A 25,008-nucleotide genomic window follows, 5' to 3' on the forward strand; every position below is an offset into this window, starting at 1 on the left:
CCATAACAGGACATGTATTCCTTAAATGATTTTTAAGATTCCTTCATGTCCCCCCACCTCCCCCTCATTTACTACTGAAAAGAGTTTACTTCTGACAAGAAATAAGATTGGAAATAAATCACTAGAAAGTAATTACCTTTTTTAAATTACTTTTATTCAGCAAAGAAAACAAATTACCATTCAATAAGAACTGTTAGTGGACGCCATTACTGATCTCGTCTGCAAAATGCTGCGACATTAATAGGATTGTTTTGTTTTGAAGAAGGAAGCAAATGATTGGGACTTGGTGTAGTGGGGGACATTTTTTTGATGATTAAACAAGTTGATGTTGATGTAGGCCTCTATTACGAGAATACAATTTGAAACTAGAGTATAAGGGATTTGATATAAAGTCCAGATCTGAAGGAAAGTAGCGAGCTTAGTTGGGAATTGCATACAAATTACGTGTTGTTCACTCCCTGACTCCTGACGCGTCCGCATACGATGCGAGTGGTTAAGATGGCCGACCTGTGTGTGCGGCAGCGTAAGTTGTGTGTGTTACGTTCAGTGGGCTATGCGCTATCCAGTGGTTGTAGAGATCAGTGCGTCGGGCAGAGTTTATTGGAGGAACCGGTGTTTCCTTTGTCAGTATGTCCCTCAATGCTCCGCTATGGATCGTGAGGGTCAAAAGCCATCTACTGTTGGAAGCAAGGACAGACCAGCTTCCGACCCACCGAAGCGAGTGAGATTTGACTTACCACTCCGTCGCATCCCACGCGATCGCCGGGCACCTACGCGACTCCATTTGTAAATTGTTTTGCATGAACTGTTGCTCGACATTGCTTTGTGTTCTTGTTACCACACGTATGGTTATGGGCAGGGATGGTAGTATGTACTCATGCTGATTGATTTGGGGGACTGTCACCTCTTGGAAACCTCCTCCATATGTCGTCGGTTTGAAGGGAAGGGGAGATGTTGGATACTGCAAAACCCTTTAGTATTACACATGCCGTATTATGTAAACCTGTTTCCGTTTCCGGGTCGGTGGAGTCAGTTGCTCGATGATGCCCTGCGGCCGAAGGCTTGCGTGTTGGTCACTGTGTAGTTTGAATAAACTCAGATGTTAATCTCTGCCTCCTTGAACTTTTAACAGTGAATATGGATTATTGAAAGAAGAGATGAAGAGAGACAAAATCGGTCTCGTCGTTGCTAATTAGAGTTCACGGCGTCACCTTCTGAGGTGACGTGATTTACCTGTAAACGCGGCCATTGAGACGTGTCGGGTGGAGGAGCTCATGGACAGGTGGATGAGAACAATGGAGGAGGAAAGGTAGTTGATCGACAGTGTTAATGTCACAGTGAGACAACCATACAGCATGTGGAGTTTTGTGGACGGACAACCGTCACACGTGTAAATACTGTGGTAATGCACACAGGTGAGGAAGAGAACACTGTCCAAACTTTGGTAAAACATGCAGATCATGTGGTAGAGCTAATCACTTTACCATGGTTAATGCTTCAAGAGCATGAGAAGGCCCACAGCATGGCCGGTACACAGGGTGTAAAACACTGAACCTGATGAGGAAGACGATAACAGCGGCAATTTCATTTACACAAGCGAGTGCATCGGTGCTGTGACGTAGAGGGGGGGAAATGGTTTGTCACGTGACAACTGCATAACAAGTTACAGCAATGGCAGCTCGATTCGGGGGCAACATGTGACGTAATGAGCCGCAAAGACAAGACGACTCCATCACCTGATGCCCGAATCTTACCAAGTGATACGAGACTGAAGTTGTATTCGGACGAGGTGATGACGTCACTGGGACTTTTCAAAACAAAGTATGTAATACGTGGACGAGCACACAAGGTTGAATTTGAAATTGTGGAGGCCAATCAGAAACCCCTATTGTCACACTCCACATGTGAGCGCTTGGGACTGATGCACTTCACTGTCCTTGCTGAACTGAACAAAATGGAGCACCATCTGACTCGGCCTTTGACCAAACAACGGCTGATAAGCAGGTACAACGATGTTTTGAATGGGGCAATACAGTCAGTTCCTGGAGAAGTACATTTTGAACTGGATGTCAGTATCCGTCCAGTACAGTGTGCACCACGCAATGTACCTGTAGCCATCAAGTCCGCCGTGAAGGTACAGCTGGACAGACATGAGGCCGATGGTCACATTGCTCCTATGTCCGAACCCACAGACTGGATAAGTCACATGTTCATTGTGAAAAAGCCTGAGAAGATGCGATTATGCAAAGATCCAAAGTTTTTGAACCAATCACAGCGAAGATCTCACGACATCATGCCAACACTCGAAGATGTCTTGCACAAACTACCAAAGGCACAGGTATTCACACCTGTAGATGCACGGACACCTTTTGGCAATGCAAGCGAGACGAGGAGAGCAGCTACATGACAACATTCGGGACCCCCTGGGGCATATAATGGTGGCTCAAACTACCTTGTGGAGTCTCCGTAGCACCAGAGGTGTACCAACTCAAGGTGTACCAACGTAAGCAGCATGAGCTATCGGTGGACTTGGTGGAGTAGAGCTTGTTGTGGATGACATCCTCATTGTTGGTTGTGGTGACACACATGATGAGGCATACAGCGACAATGATGCAAAGTTACAGGTGTTGATGGATCGCTGCAGACAGGTTAAAGTTAAACTAAGACATGGTCTGGAGAAGATGCAGTTCAAAGTGACAAAGGTCCGTTTCCATGGATACATGCTGTCTTCAAATAACCTGAAAGCTGATCCTGAAAAGATGAGAGCCAACCTGGAAATGTCACACCCAACAGACGTGAAGTACCAAAACACGATGCTGCCATGCAGGAAATAAAGCCCTTGGTCACCACTGTACCTGCATTAAGGTAATATCACATCTCAAAGCCAGTCACAATACAAAGTGTCTCAAGATATAATAGACTTGACTGCTGTCTCGTGCAAGAGGGACAACCAGGTGAATTTGCATCAAGGGCACCAACACTGATGGAGCAAAAGTATACACAGATCGAAAAAGAATGTCTGATCATATTGTTTATCTGTCAATGCTCCCACCACCACCTGCACGTCCAGGAAGTGATCACGGCAGAGACTGATCACAAGCCGCTCATTGCCATTTTCAGCACGGCCCTCCGACGCGCACCTGAGCCCCAGAACATGATGCTCACACTCCAGAACTACAGCCTCGGGGTTGTGTACAAGCCTGGGCCTAAAATGTACATCAGGGACACGCTCAGCAGGGCAACAGCAGCGTTTACCCAGGTATAAACTGCCGTCCAGGTGTTTCGCAGGCAGGTGATGCTTCAATGTATTCATCTTCGTCCCTCGGATGGACGTAAAGCCGGACATCTTGTGTGCTACCATTAGTTGGTGAACGTTAAAGATCCCACGGTGTCCTTCACGAAGAGTAGGCAAGCTATCGCCGGCATCCTGAACAAATTACACATTCCTGCTGAAACCCACGAGGCACTCCTGCAAATAAGGTAAAGGTACGACGAGCATTTGTTCGATTATCGGGAACACGTGACACCAGAATAGTTCCACCGACGTACTGCGTCATCGTACACAGACCAACGTCATAAAACGTCATCACGACATAGAGTTTTGAGGTGTGATTGAAACCCCGATCCACACCAGATATCCCTGTTTATAACCCTTGTCCCATCATTTCTGAAGTCGATTCCTCGAGCGAAGTGAATCACGTTCAAAGACCATTGTTGGATACCTGGTTTAAACGTATACACCGGACAATGGCTGAAGTGTAACCTGGAGCCCCGATTCCCTGTCCTTGTACAACTCCATGATGTTCGATCGAACGAACTCGGTGACAATCGGTAAACGTGATCTTGTCTCCCAGGAGGAATGTCGTGAGCGTTGTCGGTGGTCTGTGTCGTCATAATGCGCTGTGACGTCACAGACGGGTGTTTCAACAGTTCGTTTCACGACTCGATAACAATCGGTACACGTGATCTTGTCTCCCAGGAGGAATGTCTTGGGGGTTGTCGGTGGAATCTTCAGCTCATTACAATTTACCTGGACCTTGATACACTATTCGCTCATTTATAAAGAACAACCGTTCGATTTCAACACCTGGAAGCACCTGTACAGGTAAGAAAAGGGGATTGGTGTGAGGGAGAGCAATGGGAATGTCATGTACTCGACCTGGATATTTACCTTCATGGCTAAAATGATCCTTCTTTACCGACGATTTGAACATGTCCGGGTTCGAATCCAGACCCAGGTATAAACTACCTTCCAGGTGTTTCACGGTGTGGGAATAATTTGTGTTCTCCGAAATCTATTTGCGATTAATTGCTTAACAGGTAAACAAAACCGAATACCTGCATCGACTATTATGAATGTTTAATTGTCCTGGAGAGATGATTTTACCTTCAAGTGAAATTACCTTCAGTACAAGAACTTCATGTTTTCAATAACCAAAAATACCTGTTCAGAGATTGTACCAAAGAAGGTATTTTATCTCTCCTGAGGGAATGTGCTCATTCTACGTTATGTTTACCTGCACGCCGCTTCGACCATTAATCGAATTCCTTTTCCTAAAAATCTGAAATTACATGCACATGATTTGTGACCGATTTATATTGAAATATTAAATTTGCGACATCATACGTCACATGGTTTGGCAACCATATTGGATTGAAGGAAAATATTAAATAATTATATCTCTGAAACTACGTACCCTATCAATGCGAAATTTTACAATCATCCAACACCACTGTTGCACATACTTTGAAAATGATGACATTGTCGGTCATGTGGTTTGGCAGCCATCTTGGATAGAAAAACGAACCTTATGCCATCAACACAAAACTTCACAAACGTGATGCCCGACCCATACATATACAGAGTGGACATTTTTCTGGTCATATGTCATGTGGTGCAGCAGCCATATTAGCTTGAAAGCCGATATTAAATATATATATATTGTTGCGGTTTTTGTAAATAAAGGCAACCCCCCTATAGTTAGTTGCACCACCACATGTAGCCTCGCTTAGTCAGTTATTTCTTATTAAATGTGAATTATAGTCTCCTTCCCAGAGTTACTATGCGTTGAGGCAGGTAGAGAAAGAGTAGGCCTCATTGAAGCCTGGATTGCCATGTCATGGGCCGAGAACAAGTCTAGGAGGCCCGAGGGAGGAGCTGGAGGGCGTGGCTGGTAAGCAGCGAACAGCAAATTGGGGATAAAGGGAGTGGCCAATAACAGCAGCCAATGGGATCCAAAGGGAGTGGCCAATAACGGCGGTCAATGAGAGCTAAGGGGAGTGACTAATGAGGGGCTGTCATGACACGTGACCCCGGGCGGACCATGGAGGCCCGTGAAACATTCTAGTGGGGCTCCGGGGGATATAAAACCCGGGCCAGACCCCCGAACTCTCTCTGGCCATGGACTCTGATGCTCTCTGGACTCTCTGGCAGGCTGGCTCTCTCTCTCTGGCCCTGGACTCTCTGGCAGGACGATCTCTCTGGCCCTGGACTCTGACGATCTCTGGCTCTGGATTCACCCTCTGGTCTCTCTCTGTCCCGAGATTCTGAACGTGCTCTCTGCCCTGACGACCTCTGCCTGGACTCCCTGCATGTGCGCTTTGCCTCACTGACTTTGGGACACGCTCCGTGGATTCCCGTTACGTGCACGACTGAGATCGACGTCCCTTTCGCGAACATCCTCGGGGGGTACCTGCCCAACGAGCCGTCCAGGTGAACTGTACAAAGCGGCTGCACTTTGTGCACGTCCCCCTCTTCCTCCCCTTCCCCGAATGAGTCTGAGGGCCCTTGTCTGGGTAACATAAGTAAGGCTGTTAAGGTTCTCCACTGTGTCTCCTTTTCTATCACCATTGTACATTTGTGAATAAATCCTGTGGTTTGTTTCCAACTTGGCCATCTTCATCCCTTCACCATTGGCCTAGCATTGCACGAGTTAAAACCGCTCGATCGGGTTCATAGTGATTAACGGCACGAGTTACACGACGCACAAACCGCTCGGGCATACCAGACCAGCGTGACTCGTGCGAGGTTCAGCCCCCGTTCTCACAGCTGCGTTTGTCGAAGGTACTCGGGTTGTGACCGGTAACCCTTCCATGCGTTAGCTGCAGGCTCGGCTGCTGGAGTTGCCCAGCAATCCGTCCTCCACGAGTATAGCGTGGGGGTGGCCTCGTGGACTCAAAGCTCGAGGGGGAGCAGAGCTTAACGCCCCCTCAGTACTTTGACGAGCTCTAGATCTGCAACAATATATTTTATGATTTTTTTTTTTTTAACTTAAATTATAAATGTAATCATCAATTATATAAATTAAATTATATAAATTATATAAATATTAGAATTTTTTTTTCCATAAAAAACAGGGTGGGGGTTGGGGGATGCCAGATATCGCCTAACCCTCCTCATAGGGTGGGGGGGGGGCAGAGATGCTCGAGAACGCCTTACCCTCCTCTTAGGTTGTGGGGGGCGGGGCGAGGAGGAGATACTATTGATTGCCTCACCCTCCTCTTATGGGGGAGATGCGAGAGATTGCCTTACCCTCCTCTTATGGCGGGGGTGGAAGTGAGATGCTAGATATCGCCCTACCTTCAACTTAGGGTGGGGGGGGGGGAGATGCTCGAGAATGCCTTACCCTCCTCTTAGGTTGTGGGGGCGGGGCGAGGAGGAGATACTATTGATTGCCTCACCCTCCTCTTATGGGGGAGATGCGAGAGATTGCCTTACCCTCCTCTTATGGCGGGGGTGGAAGTGAGATGCTAGATATCGCCTTACCTTCAACTTAGGGTGGGGGGGGGGGTGCTAGAGATTGCCTTACCCTCCTCGAAGGGCGTGTGTGTGTGGGGGGGAAGGGGGGGGAAGGATGCTAGAGATTGCATTACCCTCCACGAAGGGCGCTTGTTGGGGGGGGGGGGGGGATGCTAGACATCGCCTTACCTTCCACTTTGGGGCGGGGAGATGCTGGATATCGCCTTACCCTCCTCGAAGGGCGTGGGTGGGGGGGGGGGGCGTTAGGTATCGTATTACCTTCCACTTAGAGAGGGGGGGTGAGGGAGATGCTAGAGATTGCCTTACCCTCCTCGAAGGGCGTGGGTGTGAGGGGCGATGTTAGATATCGCCTTACCTTCCACTTAGGGGGGGGGGGGATGCTGGAGATTGCCTGACACTCCTCTTAGGGTGGGGGGTGGGGGGGAGATGCTAGAGATTTCCTTACCCTCCTGTTCGTGAAGTGGGGGTTCAGGGGTAATTCTAAAGATGTCTTTGTCCTGTTGGGGGGAATGTGAAAGATGGCCTTACCCTCCTGTTGGGCAGAGGAGGAGGGGGAGGGACATGCTGATGTTATAATGGTATCTTTTCAACATGCGATGTTTCGACCAATTTCTGTCCTCACCTCCAATCCTTCCCAGGGAAACTCATTTCCTGCACTGCATTAATGTATTATTTATTGCAAATAATCCATCGCACATAATCCGTAACTGTATTTATGTAATCCTCTGTCTTGTTTATTTTTGTGCACTCGTCATTTTGACAGAATTTCCCCAGAGCTGGTATCGTAAAGGAGAAACAAAAATAGAGTGCTGTTACTGGAGGTTCGTAGATCTACCAGGCTTTCGGTTTCGGTGTTTCCAAGAACAGTCGGATGGATGATTACAATCGAGGAGCGGAACGAGGCAGCGCGGGAAAGGGCGGAGCGGGACAAGGCGTGGCAGGCCAGGAAGGGGCGGGGCAGGGCGGGGTGGGGCGGGGCTAGACAGGTCGGGGCGTGGCAGTCCTGGAAGGGGAGGAGCGGAGTGGCGTGAGAGGCGGGTCGGGTGCCACTCCGAAGGGCGCGGCATTCTGGAAATGGTTCTGATGTTCTTTCGTTTCCTACTAGGTCAATATAAGGGTTCTGTGTAACTCCAAACGTCGTGCCAAGTCAACGATTGAAAAACAACTGAACTAAAGGCAATTATTCTCATCTGCCGTGAACGGGAGTGTTAAAATGGCCGATCTGTGGCTTCAGTTCTTTATCTGACGCCAATTAGCCGATGAGCCATCAACTACCACGTGGTGGAGATTGGTGATTCCGAGGAGGAAGAAGAAGAAGATTGAATTGCGTGCACAGGAAGGAATTCAATAACGATGAAAACCTCCGGGTGATCTGGTAAACCTTGAACTGCAACTGCGACGAAGACGAAGGTCCCCGTGATCGGATCGTATCGATCGTATCGATCGTATCGATCATATCGATCGTATCGATCGTATCGATCGTATCGATCGTATCGATCGTATCGATCGTATCGATCGTATCGATCGTATCGATCGTATCGATCCGTGTCCTTTTTGGTTTCATGTCCGCGACCTTTTGTCCTCCGTGCTCGGCTCCGTGGCCTTTTGTCCTCCGTGCTCCGCTCCGTGGCCTTTTGTCCTCCGTGCTCCGCTCCATGACCTTTTGTCCTCCGTGTGAGGCTCCGTGACCTTTTGTCCTCCGTGCAAGGCTCAGTGTGCTTTTGTCCTCCGTGCGAGGCTCCGTGTGCTTTTGTCCTCCGTGCGAGGCTTCGTGTGCTTTTGTCCGTGCGAGGCTCCGTGTGCTTTTGTCCCTCCGTGACCTTTTGTCCTCCGTGCAAGGCTCCGTGTGCTTTTGTTCTCCGTGCGAGGCTCCGTGTGCTTTTGTTCTCCGTGCGAGGCTTCGTGTGCTTTTGTCCTTGCGAGGCTCCGTGTGCTTTTGTCCCTCCGTGTGAGGCTCCGTGACCTTTTGTCCTCCGTGCAAGGCTCAGTGTGCTTTTGTCCTCCATGCGAGGCTCCGTGTCCTTTTGTCCTCCGTGCGAGGCTCCGTGTCCTTTTGTCCTCCGTGCGAGGCTCCGTGTCCTTTTGTCCTCCGTGCGAGGCTCCGTGTGCTTTTGTCCTCCGTGCGAGGCTTCGTGTGCTTTTGTCCGTGCGAGGCTCCGTGTGCTTTTGTCCCTCCGTGTGAGGCTCCGTGACCTTTTGTCCTCCGTGCAAGGCTCAGTGTGCTTTTGTCCTCCATGCGAGGCTCCGTGTCCTTTTGTCCTCCGTGCTCCGCTCGGTGTCCTTTTGCACAAACAGTGATCGGTTCGGATCTTCTGAGGAAAAGGTTTGTTCGGAGATTCTCATTTTATTATTTATACTGAGAAAGATCTTCTGTAAAACGATAATTTTAAGTGATTCTTCATCTATGTATGATTCCAGTAATCTCTGTGTGGATGTGTGTGTGTATGTGTGTGTGTATGTGTGTGTGTGTGTGTGTATGTATGTGTGTATGTGTGTCTGTGACCGCTGTTTCTCGACAACCACGGGTCCGATATACTTGAAACTTGCCAGGTATATTGCTGGGGACCTGAGGATGTGCCTTTTCAAGGTTTGAAATTAATCGGAGAAGTAGTTACCGAGCTATGGCGATTTAGCCGTTCGCCGTTCGCTTTGGCTTTGCGAATGGACCAAACCATTTCATGTAAATAGAGGGGGGGGGGGGGGGGGTTCTGTGGTCGTTGCGAATGGACCAAACCATTTCATGTAAATAGATGGGGGGGGGATATAATTTTAGATATATATATATATAGTACGGGCATGCCCTAGTAATATTAATAGAGATCGGGCGAACATGATGATTTTACACAGCACGATATGACAGAGATGTGGATGGATTATGACGAAACTAGGGGGATGAGATGTAAGTGTGAAGAAGAAGAAGCTGATTCGATTTAGTTTCAGGTCCGAATCCAGATCCAGTCTATCAGTGGATACAAAACGTTATAAATGGGCCCTTTCTATGCCCCTGGAATTTTCCCCAATAATGCCCCTTCTTGTAACATGCATTAGAAAGGAGGCGGTTATGATGGGATATGATATATGTTTGAGATAATGAAGGGTATAGACAAAATAAGTGCAGAATAATTATTCAGCAGAGATCGTCACAGGACCAGTAGACTGTGGGCCCAGGGACCAATATCGTTTTAGTTTTTTGATTTAGTGACCTACCTCTGGGGTGGGGGCAAACATGATGGTAAATGAAAGGCTATCGTACCACGAGCAACATACTTTTTTTCACAAGCGTAAATGTTGCACATAAACGAGAACCGCTGGCCCAAAATGTCGTCATATATCAAGTATACGTTATTTAAAAAAAAACACATTTGGAGTTCAAATAACAACACAAAGTGTATGTAATTGAGTTGAAAATAGTATTAACATAAATATGTATTATGTATTGATTCTGATTTTAAAAATCTTTTAAAAAATGAGTGACACAAAGGTTTGCATGAAATTTTATTTCCTAAATTGCAGTGATCTAATATTGATGTCACTTTATACAAGTATGCCATCTTTCAAGATGAGAAATGCTTTTGGACCATGAGCACAAAATAATTCTTCACAGCAGTGAGGAAATTTTTCACGATGTGAATCAATTGCATGTTCCTGGTATTAAATTTCCAAGCCTAAAATGGACCACACACTAAACTCATTCATTTTCTGTGTCAGGTTCCTCTACTTCCCCATCACTGCCATCATCAGAATCACTATCCTCACTATCATCGTCTAAGTCATTGTGTCCAGTGATATTGCAACAGTTATTTCGAGCACACTTGCACAGATCTGTACATGGAACATTGTTTTGAAGACAGGTACAAGTATCAGCATCACCACATTTACTTTTCTTGCAGTTACCAGTGCAGTAAGCTAACTCCATAACACTGTCTGGAGCAGGAGGAAGGTTCATCCAGTTGATGACTAGCTCACCGCTTTCCATCTTCCACCCATGCCCATCAGGAACGGGTATCTCTGCATTTGGTTGTGGCTCCTCTTGTAAATACCTGAAAATATTGAAAAGGTGAAAAAAAAATTCAGCCTCAGTTGTTACCTTCCAATGTTATGTTATGCTGCAATGAAGGTATTGAACAGTAACATTAAATTGTGTAGTCTGCCTCATAATGAGATCTGCTTCATTCCTTTTTCAGCCTTGTGTACATAGTAAAATTCATTATGATCATGGAATACAAGATATCTCTGAATTAAACACATATTCATATTTTGGTTTTTTTCACAATATTTGATCGTTGATTTGATGTTTAAAAAACACTAACAAAAGGATATGATCAAGGCATTTATTTCCTGACTGACTCCCAAAATATGCAGCAAAGACTAGAAAACCACAAGATGGCACAGTTACAGTCTGCGATGTCATAGACACTTTTAATCACTGAAGAATGCCAACCTGTTAAGAGTATTTATATGCATTCCCAGTATGCATGATACGATGCAAAATTAATATTTTCATATGACTGCTTAATATTTTATGTTACCATTGGATTCCTAGACCCTAAAAATGTAGGTATAGGCACTTCAATCATTTTGATATCTGTTCTAATTATGGAGATATTCATCAAAACAGGTCTTGTATGACAGCCATCTTGAATTTCAAGATGGCCGCCATATGGGGTGAAATTGGAGATGCCCGCTGGACTAAAAATCTTTCTTTTGGGGTATTCTAGCCATGTGCCAAGTTTCATGCTTTTAAGGTAAAAGGCACAATTCATCAGTTAAGCAGCCCCACTATAGTGCTAGAGGACCTAGGTTGATTAGTTCGTGGACTGACATTACTCTGGACGACGATGCCATTTGTGTTGTGGGTAGTTCCACGTCCAGATAACGTTTCTTCTCCAAAGTCATTGTTATCCCATACTAACGTGGTTGGAATCGCTGGCTGTATGGTGGATGGAAGGGAATCTTCACCACGACTAACCTCTTGTGTAGCAAGTGCTGTATCATGATTTAAAATCAGAGTTTGAAACAGAGTGTCCCAAACCATTTAACAGTCCTATCAACTGGGCTGATCCTGATAGATGACGCACTGTTATACAACAACAACAACAACAACAACAACAGGCATTTTAAGGCCATTTTCCCTGCAAGAGCGGGGGTTAGCCTTGCGGTCCCCATGACATGTCATAGCAAGTGACATATGCTTAGGCATCAGTTTCCGTCCTTTAGAAGCCAGAGAAATTATATCCTGTGATATGGACAGGAGCTTTCTATGGATTTGGTGCAGATACATCTTCCATCTTCTCTGTGTCTGGCTCGTCAGATGCGCCAACTGCCCATGCTAAAAAATTGTATAGGCTGCAGGGCACAATTGCTTCTGCCTCTTTCAAATTCAGTTGTTCTGCTGTCGGTGGCCATGGCATATTAGGTTTGACTTCTCTGATTGTTTGCCTGAGATCTAATGCTGCCATGTAAGTATTGCGCAGTGCATTTGGATCAGCATATACATAGCCCATTTGTGATTGGTGGCCTGCTTGTGATGGTGCTTCTGTGTCATCTGTTGTCGAATCCATTTCACTGTGGGTCGTGCTTTGCATGGCTTCTTGAAGGTTTGTCTGCTTTTCCACAAGAGTAGCTGTAGAAATGTCATTAACATAGACGATGTCTCCTTGTGATTTCATGTGAGGTGTTATAAAACATAGCTGTGGAAATTTCTTTGATAACCTGTGCTTCAAGTATCCAGACATATGAATTTGCCTCAACTCCATGGCTTATCTTAATTTGTTTGATGAATAAGTCATTCACTTTTTTAAGTCTCATGATCTCTTTGTTGTCAATGATGCGAGTTTTCACTGTCTTGCTGAAAACTTCAAATGCTTCTGAATAAGAAGTATCACTTCCTGTTTGTGTGTTGGCTGGCCTGGTCAGGTAGCGTGTAAAGTCCCTGTAGCAATGTAGCATGAGTTGTGGTACCTAACTTTGATTGCCACACAATCCTTGTCTTTAATCTGCATGAGAAGTGACACATTTCCACTGTCTTCTGCTGCTTGCTGTAAATGGACAGCATCTATGGTTGAACATGTGACGAGGTGTTCCTTTTTTCTCTTGCGGGTGGATCTGCATCTTATAGTTTTTTCTTTCTGGCATAGGATACATATGTTTGGTAGAACATGCTGTGATCTTGCTGGCACTGGAGGCCTACCAAAGCTGGAACGATGAGCCCGTCTTTGTTGGTTTTGTGTTTTCTGCTTCAACTTTTTCTCCACCGACATCAGCTTGGGGCACGGTTGCTGTATGAAAAGAAAACACATACACACAAAGAAACAAAAATTAATGTGGAAAACCCATAAAACCAGTAATATAAGAACATTGGAGAATAATTGATTTTGAACAAATTTTAACCTTATAAAGTGCAAGTTTTAAACCTACCCGTAGAGGCTAAGTCATCGGCTTTCTTTTTCATGCTTTTCATCACCCTTTCAACACATTGGGAGTCTGTAAAGCGTGTGTAACACGGCTGATGGAATCCTCCGTGCAGAGGTATTGCTGGCGACAGCGCTGTGTTGGAATCTGCACTGAATCCTGCTGAGTGTTGAGCAACGTAATCTCTCGCAATTTTTGCTTGAGGGCCATCCAAAGACTTCCATTTGTTGACATATTCTAAAAAACGGGACCATGTTTTGTCTGAAAATTGGACATATTGCACTTTTTGGATGGGAAGATGCACATAAAACTCTTTTTCTTGAGTATTTTCGTCACTCGAAGACAACACGTCCTCATCACTGGAGGCCACCATGTTGTCAAGGCGTTACCGCACCGTTCTGGTATGGCGGTTGTCATTGGCCAATTGCCGATGATATATTGAACACGTCTTCCGATTGGTTATTTTCCGGGATTTTCCGTTCGAGGATCCGCACACATTTTAAACATGTAAATAATTAATTAAAATCTAAATTACTCATTAATGTACCAAAATCTTTCGTGTGAAAAGTGACGGAATGTTTCCTATAATATTTTCTATAAATTCATACCAAAATCGTGTCCACCCGTTTTGTAGGTCATGCAAGAAAGCAATATATTACTACGGCTGTGTGCCTACTATAGTTTACTCTGGGTTTATTTTTGTCTCTGTATATAAAAACTCATTCATTCGATGCTGATTGAGAAGAAAACTTACAAAATGGGACACAGCGGTGAACAAACTGGATGTAAAAGCCCACATTTTTGGATAATAATTCATTGGATTGACAACGGAAATAACTCAAAAAATTCCAAACAGAGTGAAGAAAGTAACGTATAATTTTTCTGTGATTAACATAAGCATTGTATCCCTGGCAGGTCATCGATGAAATGGAGAACTTCTTGGAATGGCTCAAATTCCAAGGCCTGAGAGCAGAAACAGCCCAAGCAGTGATCGATAAGCTTGGAATTGAGAATCAGAAGGTTTTTCGGGCTTGTACCGAGTCGGATGCATTGCGGACCGAGCTCCTCTCTCTCTCTCCAAAGAGTAATTACAATTTGCATTGTATGCTGACTTTTCTAAATTTATGAATTCTTTTTCGAAGCCGCAAGATGTCCAGATTGCAGGTTCTTCTCTTTTGGGAAGTATTTTCGTCAACTTGGAGAATGTTATTCCGGAACTTTCCAGTTCCTGTGAAAAGATTTTCAGATCCCAAAATGTGCAGCTGGAAAATGTTCCTGGTTTATCTGGAATCGGGTTCAGTGATTTCTGCAATCTCCGCTCTCAGGATGATGGATCAAGAGCCATGTCTGGTATGTGAGTTTTTTAAATGCAACATCGCATGTTAACAAATATCTTGATCGTCTGCCATTGTTTTTTTTGTATTCTTTTAACTTGTGTAATCTGTTTTGGTGCAGTTTTGTATTGTCTAATATTAATGGATTTTTGATGTTGGGTACAAGGTACATTTTAGCTCACCTGGAACATATGTCCGGGGGGCTTATGGGATGGCATGTCGTCAGTCTGTCCATAAACACATGCAACTTCTCTGAAACTGCTGATGCGATTGTGACCAAACTTGGCTAAGATTATATTTTGTGTGTTTGAACTCAAGTTTGTTCAGGGCATTGAAAAAATAATCGAGGTCTCAGGGGATCTACCAGGGGTCAAATTGGGTCCAGGTTTGACCCACCCAGGCCCCGAAATTAGAACTACACAAACGATTTCGATGAAACTTGACCACAACCTTCATCACCCGTGATGAACCAAAGTTTGTTCAAGCATTTGAAAAATCGGTGTCTATTTCCCCTATTTTTTTTCTTTTTTGGAAATTGCATTAAATTTCAAGGTTTTCCATGTTTAACGGTGCATTTAAGTTATCTGCATGCAGGATGTAAATTGTTACCCCTCTTTAGCCATGGAAGGCTTATCCTTGTTGTTCCACGCTTTTTGAAAAATATGAAGATGCTTCATTGTCGTCATATTGTAATCAGCTCTGTCCATCCGTATGTCTGTCAGTCATTCTGTCTCCTCCTGAAAGGTTGTGTCAAAATTCACATACTTGGTTGTTATGATCACCACTTGGCAATAAGGCGCAAGAGTATTGAGTATTATTTTGACCCCGCAACCTGGGTACATTACCAAAAATAGGTCAATACCCCTGGCACTCACCTTGTGGAATAAACAGTATATTACACTGACAAAAGGTATTTTAAACCAGTTTCAAAGCTTGCGAGAGGAGAGACTGACATATGTAGCATGTAGCATGTAGATGTAGAATCGTAGAGCATGTAGAGATAGCGAGAGCATAGCGAGAGAGCATGTAGAATCATACTGACATAATCATATGACTTCAAACAAACAAACTAAAAAAGACCTATTTTGGGGACCAAACCCCCACCCCCCCCCACCCCCCCCCCTCCCCCACCATATACCTCCTAAGACCCCAATTCTTCTAATGCCTCAAATAAACATTGGAACATCATCGGTGATTAAGGTTGTGGTGAAGTTTTATTGTAATTGTGCTTGTAGTTTCGGAGAAAAGAGCAAATACCTACTTTGGGTGTGGGACGGCAACATGCCAACTGTACCTTAGACCCCGATTTTTTTTTTATGCCAGCAACAAATGTTGGTACATCACAGGTGATCGGAACGTTGTGGTCAAGTTTCATCGGAATTGCATGTGCAGTTTCTTCCAAAAAGCAAGTACCTATTTTGGGGGCAACCCCCCGCACTCCATAGATCCCCTCATGGGCCGGTATTTTTAACTCACCTGGAACGAAGTTCAGTGGAGCTTATGCGATGGAGCGTTGTCAGTCCATCAGTCCGTCAGTCCGTAAACACTTGAAACTTCTTTTCCGAAACCACTGTGGGATTGCGACCAAATTTGGCACAACTGATATTTGTTGTGTTGTGACTAATGTTTGTTCACGGCATTAAAAAAACATCTGGATCTAAGGGGGTTTACCCGGGGTCAAAGTGGATCCAGGTTTAACCCCCCAAAATAGGAATTTGCTTTTTCCTGTGAAACTACACACACTATCCTGGACCCACTTTGACCACACATAGACCCCCTTTGACTTCGATTTTCATCGTGCCGTAAATAAACTTCGGTACATCATGGGTGAGATGAAGGTTGTGGTCAAGCTTCATTGAAATAGTGTCTGTAGCTTCAGAGGAAAAAGCAAATTACTATTTTGGGGGATCAAACCTGGATCCACTTTGCCCCCTGGAAGACCTTAGACCTTGATTTATTTTTAATGCGGTGAACAAACTTTAGTCACAATACAACAAATATCCTTTGGGCCAAATTTGCTCGCAATCCCATTATTGGTTTCGGAGAAGAAGTTTCATGTGTTTACGGACTGCCTGACTGCCTGTCGGATGGACGACGCGCCATTGCATAAGCTCCCGTGAACTTGGTTCACGACATTCAGAACTTCATTGTATAAGCTCCCGTGAAAACACACACACCCACACACCCACACACACACACACACACACACACACACACACACACACACACACACACACACACATATGGGGTTTCCGGACCACACACACACCATCCCATATACCAGACCAGACACACATGCCAGACCACACACACACACCATCACCTGGTGTTGGCCAAATGGTTAGGGCGGAAGGCTTGGGATCCTAATGTCCTGAGTTTGAATCCCCTTGAATTAACGCCAGGTGGGGTTGACTCAGCCTGTCATCCTTCCGAGGTCGGCAAAAAGAGTACCAGATAGCTGGTTATAGAGAGGCATTGCATCAGCGGCAGATGCACCCACTGAAAATGATGCAACCAGCAGCAGGGTGGCTGTACACCGAACCACCACCACCACCATCACTTTAGAATTCAATGATTATCGTATCCGAATCTACATTTAGATCTTCACCAAAATCGAATCAATTAGTCCTTGTTGCACACACCTGTCCACCAAGTTTCGTCCAAATCCGTTCTTATCTTTTTGAGATATCCTGCTATGTATGGTTTTTGGTCGCATCTCCCAATGGTAAAGAATCACTTTTAAAATTCTACTGGCCGGATCCGAATCCGGATCTTCACCAAAATCTTATTATTTCGTCCTTGTCACATAAACGACCTCTGCCAAATATCGTCCAAATCCATCAATAAGTTTTTGAGATATCTTGTTCACAGACAGACAAACAGATAGACAAAGGCACAGGGGTGAAAACATAACCTCCATTCACCTTCGGTGGCAGAGGTAAATATTGTTGCACGTGCACACATAATCCGCCCCTCCAGATCGCAATTAGTGAAGGGAGATAAACAGCCAAATAGTTGTACGTGTCGAAACATCTGATTAGCCTGTGACACACTGCACATGTCTCGAACATCCAATTTAAATGATGCAATTGCACAGAATCGCAGTGTCACAGGCAATAATTGTTAAAGGGGATTCAGCACATTGCTTCTCATCGTAGGTTGATCCACGTGATCTTGCACAAGATTCAACAGCGATCAAAATGATTCCTTTGAGAGTCTAACGCTGGACAAATTTAATATTGCCATATTTCTTCAGAGGATTGCATCTATCCTTGAAGATTCACAATGCATGTCGGTGAACTGCCCTATTACTACCCTCTTTTCCTCCTCTTGAACTTATACAAGCACTCCTAACGCATCTACAGTCATGTGAAAAAGTAAGTAACCCCCATGTAAAGTTTTGACTTTTTCCACATATTTCAACATACAGCTATTTGATCTTCATTTCAACAATATTGATAGATAAAGGTGATATAATATAACAAATATCATTTAACATTTACATTTTGTAGTCCATTGAATCATTTAAATAAACATGAATGCAAAATTTCGCATGTGGAAAAAGTAAGTACACCCCTACATTTATCACTACTTCAAATACCTAAAATTAGAATCAGGTGCACCAGCTCAGGTGCAAATGATTAAAACATCGTTGGAAAAGTTATTGGAGGAACCTGTCTTATTTAAACCTCAGATATTTAGTTTGGTTTGCTATTTGTTGTTGAGGTCTGCGGCGTCACCATGCCTTGATCAAACGAGCTCTCTGAGGCCTTCAGGAAGAAGGTTGTAGATGCCTACGAGTCTGGGAAGGGATTTAAAAAGATCTCCAAACAATTTGAAATCAATCATTTGACTGTCCGGAAGATCATCTACAAGTGGAGAAGATTCCAAACAACTGCCAACTTGTTCAGGCCAGGCCGCCCCAGCAAGATCAGCCCGAGAGCAGACCGCAATATGCTGAAAGAAGTCTCGAAGAACCCGAATGTCATCACGGGACCTACAGGTAGCTCTTGCCACTGTTGATGTCAAAGTGCACGAGTCTACCGTGAGAAAGAGGCTGCACAAATTTGATCTACATGGGAGGTGTGCCAGGAGGAAACCTTTGCTGTCCAGAAAGAACATCAGGGCAAGACTAAAGTTTGCCAATGAACATCGAGGCAAAGACCAGCACTTCTGGAACAATGTGCTCTGGACAGATGAGTCAAAGGTAGAGCTATTTGGCCACACTACCACAAGACATGTTTGGTGAAAACCAAAGACAGCATTTGACCACAAGAACCTGATACCAACTGTAAAGCATGGTGGTGGAAATATTCTGGTTTGGGGCAGCTTTGCTGCATCAGGGCCTGGGCAGCTCACCATCATAGAATCCACTATGAATTTTTAATTGTACCAGAGGGTGCTTGAGGATAATGTGAGGCCATCTGTCAGAAAGTTGAAGCTCAACCGAAGGTGGACCTTGCAACATGACAATGACCCGAAACATACCAGTAAATCCACCAAGGAATGGCTGAAAATAAAGAAATGGAGGGTTCTGGAATGGCCAAGCAAAGCCCGAATCTAAATCCCATTGAGATGTTGTGAGGGGACTTGAAACGAGCTGTGCATGCAAGAAACCCCACAAACATCGCACAGCTGAAAGAATTCTGCATGGAGGAGCGGGCAAAAATTTCTCCCAGTCGATGTCAGAGGCTGGTAGACAGTTATAAGAAATGCCTACTTGAGGTTGTTTCTGCCAAAGGGGGCAATACCACCTATTAGAGCCAAGGTTGTACTTACTTTTTCCACATGCGAAATTTGCATTTATGTTTATTTAAATTATACAATGGACAACAAAATGTAAATGTTTCATGATATTTGTTAAATTATATCACCTTAATCTGTCAATATTGTTGAAATGAAGATCAAATAGCTGTATTTTGAAATATGCTGAAAAAGTCAAAACTTTACATGGGGTATACTTACTTTTTCACGTGACTGTACATCCGTAGCATTATCTCGACATATGGAAATGTATCCGCAACTGTCTTGTCCATCAACAGTTTGTAAAGGAAATGTTCTCTCCCTATGTTATCTTCGTTTTCCAGTAAATGAGGGAAGAAGGCTGAAAACTGCACAAGTTCAACACCAAGTGTTTGATCTCGATCATCCTTGTTCTCAGCAACCAATTTTGCTGCAGCTGCTTCGATTTCATCGCAGTCCAGTGATTCCAGTTTTTTGCAAGAAATCGAAAAGAGAACAAGTGTTTTCATAGGCTTCCAATCGTTGCTCCAATGAACTCAGAAACTGAAATATTACTGGAGGAAAATTCTGAACTCGAAATTTTCAGACAGTGAGATTGCAGCTTCTTCTGATCGTCCATATGTGGAGGCCCCCTGGTTGTGGAGGCCTGCTGGTTGTGGAGGCCCCTGGGCAACTGCACTGCTTGCCCATTCATAAATCTGGCCCAGTCTCAATCTCTTTGCTGATGACTCCACTCTCTGCCGCTCCATATCTCAAACCTGAGATCGGCAGGTGGCATCCTCTTCACTCTCTACAGACTTGGACAAAATCACAAACTGGTCAAACAAGTGGAACATGTCTTTTAATTCTGACAAATCTCTCACTCTCACAAAGTCTCTCCAAAATGACCATCTGGAAAACCCTCCCATTTACTTTCTCAACAATCCTCTCGAAGAAGATCTGTCACTCAAGCTTTTGGGTCTCACAATCTGCCATGATCTTTCCTGGGAAAACCACTTTTCTAAGATGGCCTCCAAAGACTGTCGCCGACTGGGCATCCTCCATCGTGTGACGTCCTTCCTTGGCACCTTTGATCTCCTCACCACATAAAAAGCTTTCTTCCACAGCTTGATGGAGTACTGCTCTCCCTTCTGGGTTGGTGATCCTTTCCTAACACCTAGCTCAGTTTCACGCTGACGAAACCAGAGCTTTCAGAATCATTGGAATCTCCAGCGATGAAGCTGATTCTGATGGCCTTTCACTCACTCACCGCAGACTGGTGGTCTTTCTGTTGGTGGTCTTTCTGCCTTATACCGTCTCCTATCTGGCCTAGGTCCCCCAGAACTGTCTTTGCTCTGTCCCCCAAATATTCCTTCAGGACGCACAAGGTCTACCTGTATTCCTCTGCTGGTAAATCTGCCAAAATCAAGATTCTCTGCTCACCTTCACTCTTTCGTTCCTCTTTTCTCCCGCGTCTGGAACAAACTCCCATACTCTCTTCAATCCCACTCCTCCCTCCAGGTCTTTAAAATGCTGTTCACCACCATCTCTTATCTTCCCCCATCCAAAAGTTTGATCTTTTCTACCCCCGTTAATACACCCCAAATCCACCTCTTTCAATCTCCGACTTCATTCCTGAAATGCCTAGTAGTGTCTTTGTTTTATACGTTGTACCATCCCTTCCCTCCCCAACCCCAGCCCTCTCTCTTCCACAGATCTCTGGATGTCCCTGTTCTCTACTGTTGTTTTGCCTGTTTGATTCGCTCTCTCTCTCTCCCCATCTTGTCTCCCGCTCCCTTCATTATGTTTTATTTGATATGTTTTGCGTTTAATGTTCGCTCTTACACAAGCCTCGACCTTATATACAAAAAAAAGTCAAGCTTAGGTGAGCAGGTCCTGGTGGCCTTACTTGAGATGGATATGGAGGAGCTCTTGGCCCAGGAAGCAGTATATGAATGTAACATTGTGGGAGAAGGCCCAGGAGGGGAAGCAGGAGAGGTGCCGATAGCGATTGAGGACCCAAGCCTCCCCCCTCTCAAACCCTCCCTACCTCCTCCCCAACCCCCACCCCCCCATCCCCACTTCTCAACTCCCACCCCCACCTCCCCACTTCCCCACCAGCCCCTGGAAAAGGCAGCACCAATAACACAGAATAGTGGGACACCGTTGCCTTTGACTAGATAATGTTGTTGATTAGTCAACTAATGGCACAGGTGATGATTAAAATGCAGGAGGGACAAGGTGGCTGGCATTAGGCATGACATGCATGCAGGACAGGGACAGGTAGAGGTAAAGGTTGATATGAAGGCTATGGGCAATGAGGTAGCCACAACACTCGAGGCTGTACTGAGAGAAGTGAGTGAGCATGTGGATGGTGTCCGGAACGAGATGGGAGCAGGTGAGGCTAGAATGATGGAGATAATTGGGATAATAGAAGAGGTTAATGGACTTAAACAGTGAGTACAATGACCTGTGGATGAGCAAAAAGAACTGAAGAAGCAAATCAGAAGTAATACAGGATCTAAGGGCAGCTCGAGAAATGCCCTTAGATTTTGTATTTGGACTTGAACAGCAGCAAGGATGTAAAAAGAGAAATGTTGGCAAGTAAGAAAATAATTTAAAATGGGACATAATGGCCGGACACAGAAGATAAAATAAATGGGATGAAGGATTAGAGACGAAAGAACGGAAAATGAAAAATATTGGAAGACACTAAAGTCATCTCAAGCACAAGAAGACAAGCGAGAGGGCAAAGAATGTTGAAGAGGAGATCATGGAATATGTAGAAACAATGTGTAAAGATCGGTATAACACATGCCAGGTGCAGGTGGAGAGGATATGAGCGATCAAAGCGGATCAGGACGAGGTGAGGCTGTGTGAACTGGAGCAAATTCATGGTGTGAAAGGGTGTGTGCCGAGCTTGGGTGGAATAAAGAAGCCGGGGTTCCTTGGAGTGCCGAGCCTGAGAGTAATGGAGTGTGTGCCATGAGCGTGCAGAGTGGAGTGCATGAACGAGCGAGGGTACGGGTGATGCATCGATTCAGACGGGGGTAACCGTAAGCTTGACTGAGGGGAGGGGTGAGGTTACCGAGCGGGAAATATTTTAAATGTTAATATGTTCTCATCCTGTGCGCAGGGGATTAAAAAGAACAGGTTTGTAATCCGTACCGGTCCAAGGGAGGGTACATTTCAAGGCACTCCATACCATTGTGTGTTAACGGTCCGTGTCGGGCAAAACGCCCGTATGCAGATGAGTGAAAAAAAAATTCCCAAGAAATGGTGTGCGGCTGAGTGTGCGAGGCACAAATTCTGCATCCGGCACAATTGGCAAATTCAGCTGCGGGATCTCCGTGGAAAGGCTCATATCTAAAGTTGTGTGTGAACTGTCATGGAGAGACCCATGTGTGTGAATGGAGTGAGAATGACTGTGGAGTGGATCGTGTGAATAAATGGTGTGTGTAAGTTGTGTACGCTGGGCCATGAGGCGATTTGGGGATGTACAACGTTGTGGTGAAGTGGTGTGGTTGTGGTGAAGGTTTCGGGGCTGCGCATATGTGCGTGACGTCTGTGGGGGTTCCGCAGCGCGAGCAGTGGATGTGGAGAACACGTCCGGGTTCCCGTCGGGAATCCGCCGAATGTGAGTGCGAACATTTAAATCCATTGGCAGGTTCCAGATGTGCCGCAGAACTTTCCCAAAGAGGGGGAATTACATAGGAGAGAATATTTAGTGCGGAAGCGGCTTAAAAGCTGGAACTCCAGAGCAATCGCTGCTGTTTGAACATGTTTGGCACCCGAGGAGAAGCTGCCTACCTGTTCATACCATGGAAGGATCACCTGCCGAGATAAATAGTCTTGCCAGGTTTGGCGGTCTCAATCGGTGTCAGTCGTTACTTAACATCCCGTTAGGCCGCGAAGCTAGTTCAGAGGTCGGGGAGAGTCCGAGAAATTCCAGAAAATGTTTTAAATAATTTTTCAATCTTTATTTCATGGAATTTGAATTAAATACTTAAACACTGCTGAACACAAATCGCCGCCTTGTTATTTCCACTAACCTTCAGGTTAGCATGCTTCAGCAGCGCTTAGCATCCGGAATTTCTATTTTTAACAATATTTAACTTCACGATTAGTTCACCTGGAACGATTTTCCGGGGAGCTTATGTGACGGTGCGTCATCAGTCCGTCCATCCGTCCATTTTTCCGTAAACACTTGCAACTTTTTCTCCTCAACCGCTGATTGAATTGTGACGAAACTTGGCACAAATTATATTTATTGCGTTGTCGCTAAAGTTTTTCACGGCATTAAAAAATTGTGTCTTCCGGGAGTCAAAGTGGGTCCACGTTTAACGCCCCCAAAATAGGAATTAGCTTTTGAATGAAATTACACACACTATTTTGATGAAACTCGACCACAACCGTCATCACCTTTGATGTACCAATGTTTGTTCATGGCATGTAGAAAATCGAAGTCTAAGGGGCTCATTGGGAGGGGGGGGGGGGGGGGTGGGGCAAGTGTGTCTAGGTTTGACCCCTCAAAATAGATATATGCTTTATTCTCTGAAACTACACACACAATTTTGATGACACTTGACCACAACCTTCACCACCCGTGCTGTACCAAAGTTTGCACATGGCATTAAAAAAATCTGCCCCTTTGGGGTTGTGCAGGGGGCAGGGTCTGCCCTCCAAAATAGGTATTTGCTTTCTTCTCAGAAACTACACATCCAATTCCAATAAAACTTGACCACAACATTCTGTTCATCACCCATGATGTACCAACGTTTTTTCCCAGCATTTACCAAAATGGGATCTAAGGTAGTCTATGGGGGTTTGGGGGGGATGGAGGTTGATTTTTCTTTTGTTTGTTTAATGTCTTATGATGACGTTTGTATGATTGTACATGCTGCCCTGTCCTCCAGCATCCATTCAAATTGGTTAAAAATGCCCTGATATGGTTTAAAATACCTTTAGTCAGTGTAGTATACTGCTTTATTCTACCAGATGAGCGCCTGGGGGTATTACCCCTCTGTTTATATTTAAATGGAAGTATACATTTCATGACATAACATGTTCTATGATCTCTCAAGATGGATCTCAGTCTCATTTCCCTCCAAACTACTGACGCTGATTTGTACACAGGTGATATCTATCCTGTAAATGTGGAAGGCAGACAACACAACAATGATTCATCTGTCACAGAAGATTCAAAATGTGCTTCGGCAAACAAAGGTTCAGATGATTTTCACATGACAAATGGAAGTGCTACCTGTTTTGCAACTGGTGAGTGGAAACGTAAAACATTAACTTCGCAGAAGAGATCTTTTCTGTTGAGAAAATATTAAATTTTTGGAAAAGTGTTAAATATTTAGCATCTGAAATTGTACCAGTGATAGTCAGAGCAACAGGGAATCCGGATGATCAAGAAAATCACAAAGAAGTACTTATAAAGCATTCCAGGGAATATCATGACTAATAATAATCTGCAGGTGGAAGCTGTCAGAGGTTCAGTGGGGATTCTGAAACGAGCCCTTGGACCAAAGCTATGAGAACGAAGTTTCACAAACTGGTTAATGAAAAAGAATCCTTTACCGAAAAAGGAGGTGGAGAATTTGAGTTCTGGGAGAACTTCCTTCCACCTTCTAAATAAAACTGGTCTGTGGAGATAACAACCAACGAGAGCATCTGTACAAATAGACCATGGGCCGAGTCCACTAATTCTGCTTGGTTTTCGAAATCCGTGTTCTACGATGAGAAGTATCTGCATATGTGCTTGATATGTTTAAT

At 44.8% G+C, this 25,008-nt stretch overlaps 1 protein-coding gene and 1 long non-coding RNA gene across 4 annotated transcripts in view; one reads left to right on the forward strand and one right to left on the reverse strand.

Annotated features, from left to right (window-relative positions):
* LOC137418230 (E3 ubiquitin/ISG15 ligase TRIM25-like) overlaps positions 1-25,008 on the reverse strand; it is a 1,962,167-nt gene that overhangs the window by 674,847 nt on the left and 1,262,312 nt on the right. The window lies entirely within an intron of this gene.
* LOC137419588 (uncharacterized) lies at positions 10,462-24,596 on the forward strand. The gene is made up of 3 exons (XR_013622001.1): positions 10,462-10,817; positions 14,087-14,521; positions 24,364-24,596. It is a non-coding gene; the product is annotated as an uncharacterized LOC137419588 (long non-coding RNA).

This window comes from Myxine glutinosa, chromosome 1 (genome assembly GCF_964187855.1).
Source record: "Myxine glutinosa chromosome 1, kmMyxGlut1.1, whole genome shotgun sequence".
Lineage (NCBI taxonomy): Eukaryota > Metazoa > Chordata > Myxini > Myxiniformes > Myxinidae > Myxine > Myxine glutinosa.